Below are 15,246 nucleotides of genomic sequence, written 5' to 3' on the forward strand. Positions count from 1 at the left end.
TTTATGAATTAAACTAGTCTCATAAAGGTTATTAGTCTTTCTTTCAGTTTGACATAGAATGTGAAATAACATGATCCCTCAAATCTTGTTTTTGGTACACAACAGTGTTTGTGTTTTAATAATTCCTCCAACATGACGCTCGGCCCTGTTAGAGAGAACTCTTAGTCTGGGAAAATGTTGCTTAACATGGTTTTGAGTTCCAAGCTCAACGTTCACGCACAAGACCAGCGGTGACAAAATTCCTCTGTCAGATTATGGGAGTGCAGAGCGTCACTGTCACTCTGTCAGCCCTTATCTTGTGTCTCCTGCCACATCCATGAAGAGACGGCTCTGTGTTTCTTAGAAATAACACGTCAGGCTCACTATGTTTAGTTATGAAAATGAACTTTATTTCAATTCAAAGCTTAAAAAGATCAAACTTAATTCAGTTTGTAATTAACACAATTAGCTGCACATTGCAGTTTTATGACTTCAATTTAGTTTTGCAGTTTTATTAAATCTATACATTTCAAAAAGTCTGACTTAAGGCATACTGTATTTGTATGTTCCTTAAATACGGCTTTATTCACAATATGAATGCCTCGTATGTGCAGTAAACACAATAGTATTTTATTGATTTTATAAGCAATATCCCACACCTTTATTTATATATATATATATATATATATATATATATATATATATATATATATATATATATATATATATATATATATATATATATATATATATATATATATATATATATATATATATATATATATATAAACCTGTTTCTGCGAGGTGACGTCATTTCCGGGTGAGCTATTCCCAGTGCTAGCTGTGTGACTGCTGTCCTCTTGTTTGGCATTAGCCTTACTACTATTGCTTACTCTAAGGGTTATCTGGGTTAATATTCACATCTAGTACCTTTTATTAGCGAATTCACCACTGTTAAACCGCTTGCTGTTCACTTTTCTCATTTTGCTAAATAAACCACTTCTCTTTACTTAAACACCGCTAGCCTTAGCTTAGAACCTAGTATGGCCACCACCACTCCTTCCGCCTCTCCTCCTCTCTCCTGCCCCATGTGCCATATGTTTAGTGATGATCCTGCCTCCTTTAGTGAAGATAGGGGTAGGTGTGTTAAGTGTAGTCTTGTGTTAGACTTGGAGGCCAGGCTGGAGCAGTTAGAAGCGCGGCTCCGCACAGTGGAAGCTAAGCCGGCTAGCCAGGTCGTTACTCGTAGCGCGGGCCGCGCTACCAGGGCTAACTTAGCTAGCACCCCAGCGCCCTCCCAACAGCCGGGAGACAGTCAGGGGTTTGTACCGGTTGGGAGGAAACATGGTGCTAAACGCAAAAACTTAGAGCACCCGAGACTCCACGTTAGTAATAGGTTCTCCCCCCTCAGCGACACACCCGCTGAACACTCAACTCTGGTTATAGGCTCTTCTGAAGTTAGAAACGTGGAGCTCCCAGCGGCTGTCAGGTGTTATCCGGGGGCCAGAGTTGGTGACATCGAGGGGAACCTTAGGATGTTAGCTCAGAGTAAGTCCAGGTTCCGTCGAGTCGTGATTCACGCAGGCGGTAATGATGCCCGACGGAGACAGTCAGAGGTGGTTAAGTTAAACGTAACTTCGGTGTGTAAACTGGCTAAGACGATGTCCGACACTGTAATTTTCTCTGGTCCCCTGCCGAACTTAGTCAATGATGAAATGTACAGCCGCTTTTCATCATTTAACCGCTGGCTTTCTAGATGGTGCCCAGAAAACGGCGTTGGTTTTGTGGATAACTGGAGCGCGTTTTGGGGGAAGCCCGGTCTCATGCGGAGAGACGGCGTCCATCCCACCCGGGACGGTGCCCCTCTTCTTTCTAGAAACATTTCTGCTAGCCTTAGTCTGTTTAACCTGACAATCCAGAGACGAGACCCGGGCGCAGAGCAGCAGTGTAAAACGCTCCTCTGAGCCTCCCTTAGGGTTAGTGCCGGTGCAAAACCCATGCAGGGAAAGTCAAGCAGGTCCTAGCTTTAGTTTATGTGCTGAAAGACAAATGAAAGGAGCGCGTCATAGAAACCTTCAAGTGACAGACAGCAGTTCTCACAAGCAGAATTATGATGTCATTAAATGCGGTTTATTAAACATTCGATCCATTTCCTCCAAGTCCCTCTTAGTCAACGAGTTAATTACTGATAACAATCTTAGTCTTTTAGCCTTAACAGAAACTTGGCTCCATCAGGATGACTATGTTAGATTGAATGAAGCAACCCCCCCCCACTTATGCTAACTATCAGAAATCCAGGATTTCAGGGAAAGGAGGTGGTTTGGCAGTAATATCACAGTCTAGCTTACTTCTCAGCCCTAAAGTTAAAAATGCTTATAATTCATTTGAAAGCATCATATTGTCTTTAAGTCACCCAAACAGGAAAACTCGAAAACCTGTTTTACTCATAATTATTTATCGCCCCCCCGGCCCATATTCAGAATTTTTAACTGAGTTTTCCGACTTCCTATCGACTATTGTCTTAGATTCTGATCAAATTATAATATTAGGGGATTTTAATATTCATGTTGATGACCCCAGTGACTGCCTAGGAAAGGCTTTTGCAGCTTTATTAGATGATGTTGGTTTCACCCAAAGTGTGAATGAACCCACTCACTGTCATAAGCACACCCTGGACCTTGTTCTAACCCATGGGATAGAGATCAGCCAGCTGAGTGTCCTTCCTCTTAACCCCATCATTTCTGATCACTTTCTGATTACCTTCCAGCTTACACTGGAACATCCTTCTGCCCCAGTGAATAAGAAACAGCTTAGAAGAATCTTAACTGACCGTTCTGTGTCTGAGTTTAAACACACAGTTCAGCCAGTACTTAGTGATATTCTGAGAAAATACTCTGAGACCAGCTCCCATAGTATCAGTCCTAGTATAAATGACCACTTTGTTAATGATGCCTTACAAGCCCTCAGGAGTACACTCGATGTTGTTGCCCCCTTGAAACCTAAGTTCGTCAGACAAAACCGAGTAGCACCGTGGTTTAACGCTGAAACTCGTTCTCTTAAACGAGAAACCCGTAAGTTGGAAAGAGAATGGCGCCGCTCCGGTTCAGAGCAGTCTCTGGATATCTGGAAACATAGCCTATTAAATTATAAAAAAGCTCTGCGTAGAGCTAGAAGCCAGTACTATTCAACCTTAATATCAGAGAATGGAAACAATCCAAGATTTCTTTTTAGCACTATAGCTAAATTAACTCGCAGTCAGAGCTCAGTAGAACCACATGTTCCTGTTTCTCTCAGCTCTGATGATTTTCTTACATTTTTCGATAGTAAAATCTCAAATATTAGACATAAGTTAAATCAAGTTATTCCTACTATCAGCCCAGAACAGGCTGAAGCGGTAGAAATGGAGGCATCCATAGAAACCTCTGTAACATTAGACTGCTTCACTGCTGTGGATCAAGCGGAAATAACATCAATTATTACATCCTCCAAATCCTCAACGTGTCTGTTAGACCCAATTCCCACTAGACTTTTTAAAGAAACTTTTCCCCTAATTAATGATCCCATATTAACAATGATAAATGCCTCTCTGGAAACGGGTTACGTGCCACAGTCTTTTAAATATGCAGTTGTTAAACCTCTTCTGAAAAAGCCCAGTTTGGATCCTAGCATCTTGGCCAACTATAGACCGATATCAAACCTGCCCTTTATTTCTAAAATCCTAGAAAGAGTTGTAGTTAAGCAGCTTTACTGCCACCTACAGGACAACAGCCACTTTGAAGACTTTCAGTCGGGGTTTAGACCTCACCACAGTACGCAAACTGCACTAGTTAGAGTCTCTAATGACTTGTTATTGGCCTCAGAAAAGGGACTACTTTCTATTCTGGTCCTGTTGGACCTCAGTGCTGCCTTTGACACTATCGACCACGGTATTTTACTCCATAGATTAGAGCAGGACATAGGGATCAGAGGATCTGCTCTCCAGTGGTTTAAATCCTATCTGTCTGATAGGTATCAGTTCGTTAATGTAAATGGCCATTCCTCTCAGTGCACTCGAGTCAACTATGGAGTCCCACAGGGCTCAGTCTTGGGACCGATCCTGTTTACGCTTTATATGTTACCCCTAGGAAACATAATCAGGAAACACAGCATTAATTTTCATTGTTATGCCGACGATACGCAGTTGTATTTATCCATGAAGCCTGACCAGAATGACCAGATAGAGAAACTGAACGCCTGCATCAGTGACATCAAGACCTGGATGACAATTAATTACCTCCTCTTGAACCCAGAAAAAACTGAGGTCATTATACTAGGTCCTAAAAACCTCAGAGATGCTCTGTCTGCTCAGATAGTCTCCCTGGATGGTATAAGTATAGCCCCCAATTCCACAGTTAGAAACCTTGGGGTTTTACTTGACCAGGATTTATCATTTAAGGCTCATATATCTCAGGCGTGTAGATCTGCCTTTTTTCACCTGCGGAATATTGCTAAGATCAGAAATATACTTTCTAAGAGTGATGCTGAAAAACTCATCCATGCATTTGTTACGTCGAGGCTGGATTACTGTAACTCCTTGTTAGCAGCGTGTCCTAAGAGTTCCTTAAGAAGTCTCCAGCTTGTTCAGAACGCAGCTGCTAGATTGTTAGCTGGAACCAGCAGAAGAGATCACATCACTCCTGTGTTAGTTTCGCTCCATTGGCTCCCAGTTGATTCTAGAATTAAGTTCAAGATCCTCCTGTTAACCTATAAGGCCTTACATGGAATGGCCCCGTCCTATATTAAGGACCTCATAGTCCCTTACCAACCAATCAGAACACTTCGCTCGCAAAATGCAGGACTGCTTGTGGTTCCTAGAATTGGTAAAAGTACGGTTGGAGGTAGAGCGTTTAGCCACCAAGCCCCTGTCTTATGGAATAAACTCCCAGCTCATATAAGAGAGGCCGACTCAGTTTCTACATTCAAAGCTAGACTGAAAACATTCCTCTTTGGACAGGCTTATTGTCAGACTAGTTAGTATTCAGAGATTATTTAACTTAATGTTAGTTTGTTTAAATTAAACTTAATAATAACTATTTCTTTTAAAAGGCTGCTAGAAGTTGAAGCTGGGGTAACTATGGTACACTGGGGTTCTGTCCTCTTTCCTTTTTTACTTCTACCCTTCCTCTCCTCTATTCTTGATCATAATTTATTATTTAGTTCTCCATGCCTCTGTTTGGTGCAGTGCGATTCATGTATTGTCCCTCTTTTCCTCTCCCCTCCTGGGGAGTGGGAGTGCTTCCAGACTCCAGTTGGCTCATCCGTGCTCCAGTTCCTGACCGTTTACCTCGCCTTTGCTCCCGCTCCTACACCTGGCTGTGGATCCTGCCTCTGGCTCATCTCTGGCTCGTCTCTGCTTTGTACCTGACCGAGTACCTCGTCTCTGCTCCTGCTCCTACACCTGGCTGTGGTTCCTGTCTCCGGCTCGACTCGCGCCTTTGACTGTCCCGATAACCACGGCTGGATGAAGCTCGTCTGCTGGACTTTTATATATGTAGTTGTAGATTTAGATAAGTTAATTCTTCTCTAAGATTTCTGGTAAATCGCCTGTCCGTCCTGGGGGAGGATCCCTCCTTCATGTGGGCACCCCTGAGGTTTCTTCGTTTTTTCCGGAATCCGGTTTTTTTGGGAGTTTTTCCTTACCGCGAAGGGGGGTCTAAGGGCAGGGATGCCAGTATAGCTTAGTCAGTTTGTTAGTTCATTTTAGTATTTTTCTATTGAACTCTTTGTATTCGTGATCCTTTTGATTTCATGTTTTACTTCGAAGCCCATCGAGACGACTGTTGTTGTGATTTTGGGCTATACAAATAAAATTGAATTGAATTGAATTGAATATATATATACATATATTTTCATTTTTATTTTACTTTGTCTTACAATTGGTTTCATGTAACATACAAGTTTTTCCAAGATGTATAACCCCAGTTAGGGATGCCCTTTCAGTGCTTTTTCCATAAGTTGACAATGCAACTTTGATTTCTTACTAGCAAGATCCATAAACATGGTTTAAATCAGATGATTTTTTTTCAATTTAACAAATTTGGTTTTGAAATAAACATTGGAAATATTTGAATCACTATGAAATGGAATAATGTTTGTTGCTTTTATGGTAATACTGAGTCACCTCCCATTCACCGAACTGATATGTGAACAAACCACTGACCTCTGTTGGCATGGCAGTAGTGTCCGAAAATGTTTCTCCATTTCTTGTTTTCATCAAGGCAACCAAACACGTATTATTGTTCTAAATTGCCATCTGTTGAAAACCTAAAGCTTAAGGTAGAAATTGGGTCAGTGACAGGCCAAGCATCTGAGACAAAACACAGTCTCTTAATCTTCCGAGCGTGAATATTTTGATAGCCCCCAATGATTTTTTCGAGAGAAAAACAAAAATATTTAAAGTAATGTTTTAATAAAAGATAGATAAATATTTCCATAAAAATGGAACTATGAAAACTTATTTAAAGGAATGAGCACAAACCTCAAAAAGCTGAAAAAATTAGAAAAAAAGGCCAAATTAATTAAAAAGATTTTTATAACTCTTCTTTTATATAACGGTATATTATTACTGTTATTATTATTAGTAGTATCAGAAATGGAGAAAAACAACAGTTTATACATGTTTTGCTTTTAGTAGATATTCAAACTGATAAAAAATAATTTCTAATCCAACTGTCAAAAAAATGTTAGTATTATAATTTTAATGGAGACATGTTGGCAGCATCATTGGCCTCAGCGCTGGCTGTGCACTCACCTCACGTTTGCTTGATGTTGAAAACTTATTACAGCTGGACAGATTACAGACACACAAGCACGCTGACACAGACCAAAATCTGTCGTGCTTTCACCAAATATGTTTTCTTCACTTACTTCACATCAATGCAAACATTTTTTTCTTCAATCTTTTTTTAAACTTCTTTTTTTTTAGGGGTTCTTAAAATGTTTCTCATGTATTTTTTTCCTTTGGATTAAATAGTGCAAGAAAAGTATCTGCACTACTCTAAAGGTTGGCAGCTGTCTTCATGGAATCCAATTAAAAATAGCTTAGTGCAAACCAAACCCTCATCCAACCAGCCCTGCCCCCAGCTGCACCCCCCATTCTCTATTTACCCCCAACGAGGGATGATTAGCAGCTCTTTCATCTCGCTTGACTAGCATATTTATCACTTCTCCATGTAGCGCTTCGCTGCACAGCATGAGCATCGTTCAGGTCTTTTCTGTTTGACTGCATGCTCCTCTGGCGGAGACACTGGAGCGTCTCCCACACTACACGCCGGGCCTGCTGTTCTGGATGTTGGTGAACAGCAGGGCCTCTGGAGCAGAATGATCATTTCACTCTAATGGGTAATTCTGCTTCTGCAGATAATCCAAATCCAATAATCTGCTGGAATAAGTGCAGCTTTCATTGAACTTCATTTGATTAGGTTTAAGAGGAAAATTCCTTTCTTATGTACAACATTAAATTTTATACTAAAGATTAAATGTTTTCATTTGAAAAAAAAAAACCCATCTCAAATGGACGTTTTGCCACTCATCCAAGTAATTTCATCAATCTGAGTGGTGCAGGATTCAGTCTATATTCGTGTCCTACAGGTGGGAAACCCACATTCCAGCAAACCCCACACCCAATGACCATGTGAAGGGGCTAAGATGAGTTATAAAATCTGAAAGAACGGCCAGACCAGGGACAGAAATGTGGAGTGTTTTGGTACCCTGGAATCTGGACAAAAATATGTCAATATTGATTTGAAGTTTATGTATTTTGATCTCATTTTAGTCTCAATTGCACTGATTGACTGATGTCCCTCAGGGGGAAAAAATGCAAATTAGAAAAATGCTCCATACATGTGATGTAGGAATGATCGGAAAAATGAATGTTCGATACGGAAAACACACATGAATGTCAGAAAAACAACAAATCTTCCAACACCACATGAATGAAGGATCACTTTCTGCACCTGAGCAAAGATATATTTGTTTTTAGTGCACCATCTATATTGAGACACTAAAATTACAGGGAATGTAAAACATTAACAAGGATTATTAATGTCAATTATTCCAGTTTGGCGGGCTAGATTAAATAGTTTGAACGGCCACACATGGCCCCTGGACTGTACACCCCTGGGCAAGGGGCATTACCAGAGGAGAGGCGAATGCTCTGGTTTCTCATCTTGCCATCCATTTGCAGGAATGTGAGTATCTCACCTAGAGGATGCAAATGTTACAAAGATACAAATGTGCACCACTCAGACGGATGAAGCCACTTGAATGAGCAGCAAAACCTTTTAGAGAAGAAGATTTTAAGTCCAGTTGCTATAACTCAACTTCAAGATCCACACCTGATGAAGAAGAATCTTTACTGACTGTTTGCTTTTTCTTTTGAGAAGTCTTCCATCATGAACAGCTGGTTTAAGATTGTAAAACTGCATTACGTGATCAAATTTAAGACCAAACGTTGACCAGGCCACCAAGTGACTTTGCTGGTGTGCTCAGATCATTGGCTGCATAAGAGAACTGGACTGAGAGACCCCTACCCCCCGACATTCCAAATGGGCTCCAAGAAGCCAAAATCCCAAAGACTTATTTTGAGAAATAAACAGCTATTACTTAGCCATCAGAATAACCATTCTTGCTCTGATACTTTGTCTTAACATATTCTTGCTGATCAACATTTTTTTTAAATATTTTTACTTTATCGCAAGTTATTCAGGTTATAAACTTACCAATCGAATGCCTCAGTAAAAGCATGTGGTGCCCGCTGGCCCCCACCTCTAGCGTTTGAATTGTTTTATTGACAGATTCTGCCGATCCCGCTTTGAGTGGCAGGCGCGTTGACTTCCAACAAGCTTACTCCTGATTGGTGACAGTTGTTGCCATCGAAATGCTCCAACATGGTGATTTCCGTATCGCAGAAAAATGATGAATGATTGGCTTCATTCCGCTGGTGCCACAAGCAAGACATTTTCATTGTGTGATGTCACACTCGGTCAGCCCAGTTCTGCTATATAGTAAATGGTTTAGATCAGGGGTGTCAGACTCCAGGCCTCAAGGGCCTGCTGGTTTTCCAGAAATCCTGCCTTATTTCCTGCTTATTATCTGGATCAGATGTGTTTAAGGAGATTCAATGGCAGGTTGTTTGGAAAACATGTTGGACACCGGCCCCCAAGCCCTGGATTCTGACACCCCTAGTTTAGATCAATGTTCTGCTTCAGAACTCAGGAGAATTTGAGCTTAAGCCCATAGAACATTCTCATTTAAAATGTTCCAGTAGAGCTCACAATTTAAGCTTCTGGCAAACAATTCATGTTTGCAGTGCCCAGACTACCACACTGCCACCACCGTGTTTGACTGTTGGTGTAATTGTTTTAGCCCTTTTCTAAATGCTATTATGGCTTACAGTCTCTAATAAAGAGCAGAGTTTGGACTGGCTTTACCCATTTCAGTAATACAGAACTGCTGTCACACACTTAACCTCTCCTGTTCAACCGTAGAATATAAAGGTTGTCTTTTTCTTTCTTCTGCCAATAAATGGCAAGAACAGCTTCCTGCTATAAACAAAGAGAATGATATCTGAGCCATGCAGAGCACCTCAAGCTGACAACTTTTAATTACCTTCCTCAGCTCCTCTTCTTCTCTCATTATCCCTCTGTCTTTAACTCACTCTGGGATTATGCCACTCACTTATCCGAATACTTCAAAAGAACTTTACTCTGGGTATTTAAAACATAGTCAGATGCCATTTAGTTTTCAAAAGAAAGTGTATTTTAAAAGCGCTCACGTCTGTAGATGAAACAATGTGCTTGTAAAAAAACAAACTCTTATTTGCTCATTTTGCATTTGAATGCATTAGTGGGAATGGGTTTAAAGTCTAATCTAATAGAAATAGATGTCAGCTGAGACAATCTTGATGTCACCAAATGTTTTGTAGAAATGGGCCGTCAGTTGAGCGATCAGAATGCAAGACACTTGCGTGGCAGAACTGTAGTCCCAACTGTATGTGTTTGATACTGTTAATCCCAGTCTGCTCTGCAATTTACAGTTAAACATAATGTGATTATAGAGGCTTTGAAGTGGTGTTCAGAATTATCTCTAGTGGACTGCAGCTTCTAGTTTCTTCAGTATTCACAGAGTTCGAACTCCTGACTGTGAAGAGTTTAAATTCAGCGAATAAAAGCAGAACAGATGGTGCTTTTACTGTCTTTCTCTGCTCAAATCCATGTACGGTTTAAATGTTTTGGGACATTAAAGTGACCAAAATTAACTTTTTTTTTGTTCAAATTATTGCGAAATTATTAAGAAAATTTAGACATTGCCAGAACTCTAACCTTTATAAAACCCTGCGTTTTCTTTTTTGTTCGATATAAACCTGTTTTTATGAACAGTAAAATATTTAGTGATGAATCGTATGCAGTAATACTTTACAGTTAACTGCTTAACTGTCAGCAAAACCCCTTTGGTGACTACCGGTAGTTATAAATAGGAGCAGCTCTATTTCACTAAATTAATATTGTGTTTTGTAGATAGAACAAAAAAAATAAAAGACAGATGAAACAAAGTGTATAGTGTTTGGTAATAGAAAACCAGCACAACGGTGAAACTGATGATTAAGGATACACCGATTAAAAGGGTACAAGTGTTTACATTTCTTGGTATTGTGATTGACCACTAATTAAGATGGATAGCCCAGATTGCAAAATTTTACTAGAGCAATATCAAGGAGTATAGGGATCCTAAACAATGTTAAAAATGTTCTGAATAATAATACTACGTACATACTATATTGTGTATTTTGACTGCCTTGCTTCAACTATGGAATTGAGGTATGGGGAACCACCTTCAAAAGCACTATACAGCCATTACGCACAAAAAAAAAACAATTTCATAAAGTGAGTTATAAAGAGCACGCCAGCCTTTAAGTCTATAATTTTCTTTAAATTTATGCTTAAAATTTGTCAAGAATGGAGGTGGGAATTAATAAGTTTTCTTCTACCCCCTGATTTTTCCCACTCCTCCTAGAAGCCATCCTGTTTATGCTTTACATGCTGCCCTTAGGAAATATAATCAAAAAACACAGCATTAATTTTCACTGTTATGCAGATGATACGCAGTTGTATTTATCCATTAAACCTGACCACAATGACCCTATAGAGAAACTTAAAGCCTGCATCAGAGACATCAAGACCTGGATGACAAATAATTACCTCCTCCTGAACCCTGAAAAAGCTGAGGTCATTATACTAGGTTCTAAAAACCTCAGTGATGCTCTGTCTGATCAGATAGTCTCCCTGGATGGTGTAAGTATAGCCCCATTTCCTCTGTTAGAAACCTTGGGGTTTTATTTGACCAGGATTTATCATTTAAGGTTTACATATCACATTAGTGTAAAACTCCATTTTTTCACATGCACTGTAAACCCGGACAGTACAATGAGCTCAAAAGTTTTATAATCATAGAACTCAAAAGAAGCAACCAAGTCAAGTCAACTCAAACCTATAAGCCAATTCAACTAGCAGGAACTAGCAGAAGAGAACACATCACTCCTGTGTTAACTTTCCTTCACTGGCTCCCGGTTGAATCTAGAATAAAGTTACAAATCCTCCTGCTAACCTATAAGGCCTTAAATGGGACGAGAATATCCTACATTAAAGATCTCATGGTGCCTTACCAACCAAACAGAACACTTCGCTCACAAAATGCAGGACTGCTTGTGGTTCCTAGAGTTAATAAAAGTAGAGTTGGAGGTAGAGCCTTTAGCCACCAAGCCCCTGTCTTATGGAAAAAGCTCCCAGCTCATGTAAGAGAGGCCGACACAATTTCTAGATTCAAAGTTAGGCTAAAAACATTCCTCTTTGAACAGGCTTGTTGCCAGGCTAGCTAGTAATCAGAGAATATTTTACTTATTGATTCCCCTACCTCACCAACTGTAATAAAGTTTGGGGGAATAATTACAATTTTCATTCCATCCATTATACATTATACATCCATTTGCCATATCTCTCCGCAGAGGGAAGATGGTTTCCTAACCCGGACCAGGACGGCCCATTTCTTCTGCTTAGATTAATACTATTAATACTGATATGCTAAAAATGTTGAGCTGATTTTCTATTAATACATCATTATTGCCATCCGCTATAAGTGCCATAGTGCATGCAAATTACTATTACCATGTTTGAATCAAATTTGAGTAGTAATTAGTTGTTAGTAGGTTGCTAGGAGTTAGAAGCTGGGGAAAGTATGGTGCACTGGGGTTCTGTCTTCTATTCTCATCTACTTCTCTCCTCCTCTTCTCTATTCTTAATCATTTATTTATCAGTTAGTTCTCCATGCCTCTGTTTGGTACAGAGCAACTCATACGTTGTGGCCCCCCAATTCCATCTGGATGAAGCCCATCTGCTACACTATTCAGTTATTTAAGATCATTCTTCTCTAAGAGTCCTGGTACATTGCCTGTCCGTCTTGGGAGAATATCCCTCCTTCATGCGGACACCCCTGAGGTTTTTTTCTCCGTTTTGTTTTACCTGAAACTGTTTTTTGTTTTTTTTATTTTATGGTTTTTCCTTACCGAGAAGGAGGGTCTAAAGGCACGGTTGCCCAGTTTAGGTTAGTCTGTTTACTTTAGTTTAGCCATAACCTATTGAACTTTACTATTGATTTCATGTTTTTGTACAATTATCGGTATGAAGCCCGTTGAGATGACTCTTGTTGTAATATTGGGCTCTATAAATAAAATGGAATTGAATTGAATTCAATTTTTTGAGCACTTTAGGTCCAACTATTTTAATTGCATTTGAAAATAAAATTATATTGAATCCAAATTTCGAATAAATATTCAATACATAAAGATATGCACTAAAATACACACTATAATCTGCACATGCAAACTATTAACAATCAGTTTCTAGTTGGTTAAACTATAAGACTACAGCAGTCTGGATCTGCTAAGTTTGGCAAAAAAAGCACAACGAGTGTAATTTTTGTCTATATTGTGAGGATTGAAGAAGTTAACAGTAGCCTGGAGCTCTTTGAAATGTACATTTTTAAGATAATAATTGCATAAAGGATGTAGAAACGTTTCCTTCTTCGTGTGATGTTTGAGTTTATCACCAAAGCCTTGGCAGAAAGTGGGAAGAATACGCTCCAACTCCTTCACAAGCTGGAATTCCACTGACAGCGGTTGGAGGTTGCCTTTGAGCACCGCAGAGCCTCTCTTGACAGATGCTCGGCGCTTTTAATTCCCGACACGTAAATGGAAAGCCGCGTTCCTCTGTACGTTAATCAGCATTTGTCCTTATTCAAAGCTCGACGTGACAATCCAGATGTGCGTGTTGGTTCGCCATGGTCCTCTTATATAACAGCTGGATTTGCAGGGAGAGTTCCAAGCGCCAGCTTAAGCATGATTTATTTGCCTTGATGCTGCGGGTCATTTCTATAAAAGATATCTAACACTTTCTGGGTTCCACCTGCAGGTGTAGAAAAACTCAAAGCCTGTGAGGGTTTTAAGAAGTTTTGCACTTGGTTTGCAGAAGTCTGAAGTAGGGTTTTCACTTGAACATGAACTGGAAGTGAAAGTAAAAGCAGGTTGTTGTTGCTTTTAGCAGAAGTGACAGCATCTGGGTCACTTTTTGTTGGATTATTTCTAACGCTATGTCAATGAAGGTTCTCATTCATCCAGGCGCATTGTGTTCAAGTTAAATCATTTTGGGTATGTGACCTACTTAAAGAAGCAGCTGGGATAGGCTCCAGCAACTCATCTTATCAACACAAAAAGGGTATAAATGATGGACGAAAGGAATCAGAACATATAAATCATATTTGTTGTTTGTCGTGTGACATTGAGATCTACCAACGTTTTCACTTTACAGGGGGGAGGGGGGTGATCAGAGTCATATCCAGGTGGTAAAAATAGAAGTCTTATGAGCCAAATATGAGGGTTTATGTGGATCAGACGGAATTAGCCACACATTTTTCCATAACTCTTTTCAAGAGATGAACTCTAAATGTTTCGCTTATTTCTTATTAGTTCACCAACCGAAAAGAGACAGGTGGCTGTTTGTTGGTGGATTCTCCAACCATGTAAATATAGCAATGAATGTGTAGTTCAGGAATGTGGCTGGGGCAGAAGAGTGCAGAGCTTACACCTTTTGAACTGAGTCAACTGAACCAAACTTTTCACACATATGTTGTAACTCTGCCTGTCACAGCGATTCTAAATAAATTTGACCAGATAGAAACCAAACCAATGTGGGACGTATTTTTGTGTGACATTATAGAGGTCATAAATAGCAAGGCAAAAAACAGAGGAGGTGCTAAATGACCTCAAGGAGTTTCAAACTTCTTACAAATTAAACCATTTGTGATTCTGATCACAGTCTGCATGGATCATGTGAAAGATTGTGTGAAAGAAATTCAAGGCTTAACATTTCTCCTTGACATTTAAATACAAAAAACTTTTTTTGAACTACAACTCTGTCAGTATAGTTGTCAGAATAACCGTTGTTACTGTGATACCTTTTTTCCCCCACTATTTTTTCTGCAGTGTAAGTTATTTAAGATATAATTTGGCCAATCAGAGGCCTAAATAAAATTAAGTGGTGTCTCACTGAATGTTTACAGCATTTGATTGACAGATTCTCCTGAGCCGCTCTCAACTAGTAAGGGTGTGGCCTTCCAGCAAGCTCACTCCTGATTGGTGAGAGTGGTTGCCATTGAAATGTTGACCCAGACTGACTTGCTTATAGACGTCGTCTGGCTTCGACATGGCGACATCTGTGTTGTGTAAAAATGGCGACTAAGCTGACTTTACTTCATGAGATCTGAAAGTAAGCCATGTTTAATGGGTGACGTCCCACTCGCTCGGTCCAGTTCTCATATACAGTGAATGATTCTGCCTAATGACAGTGGTTACTGTAACACATGGAGTTTAGTCAGCAAAGAAGTCCGAGAGATTAATTCGAAATTAAATGTTGTTTTTGATAACTAGGAATAAATAATTCCTGTTTAAGATGCATGTTTATGACATGCATCATATACCATAAATACAACAAATAAAATGTTTTGCTTTTTTTTATCCCTTTAGTGGGGCAACTAGTATTTTTAGAAAAGCAATGGATGACAACATAGACATTTGAAGTCTGATTTTTCTTTTTTAAAGAGACAATCATCTGCTTTCACACTGGAGTTTTCAATTTTACTTTTATCACATTATAGGAAAGAAAAAGGCAAAATAAAAGA

The sequence above is a fragment of the Oryzias latipes genome, chromosome 12, assembly GCF_053564925.1.
Source record: "Oryzias latipes strain Hd-rR chromosome 12, Olatipes_Hd-rR_3.1".
Lineage (NCBI taxonomy): Eukaryota > Metazoa > Chordata > Actinopteri > Beloniformes > Adrianichthyidae > Oryzias > Oryzias latipes.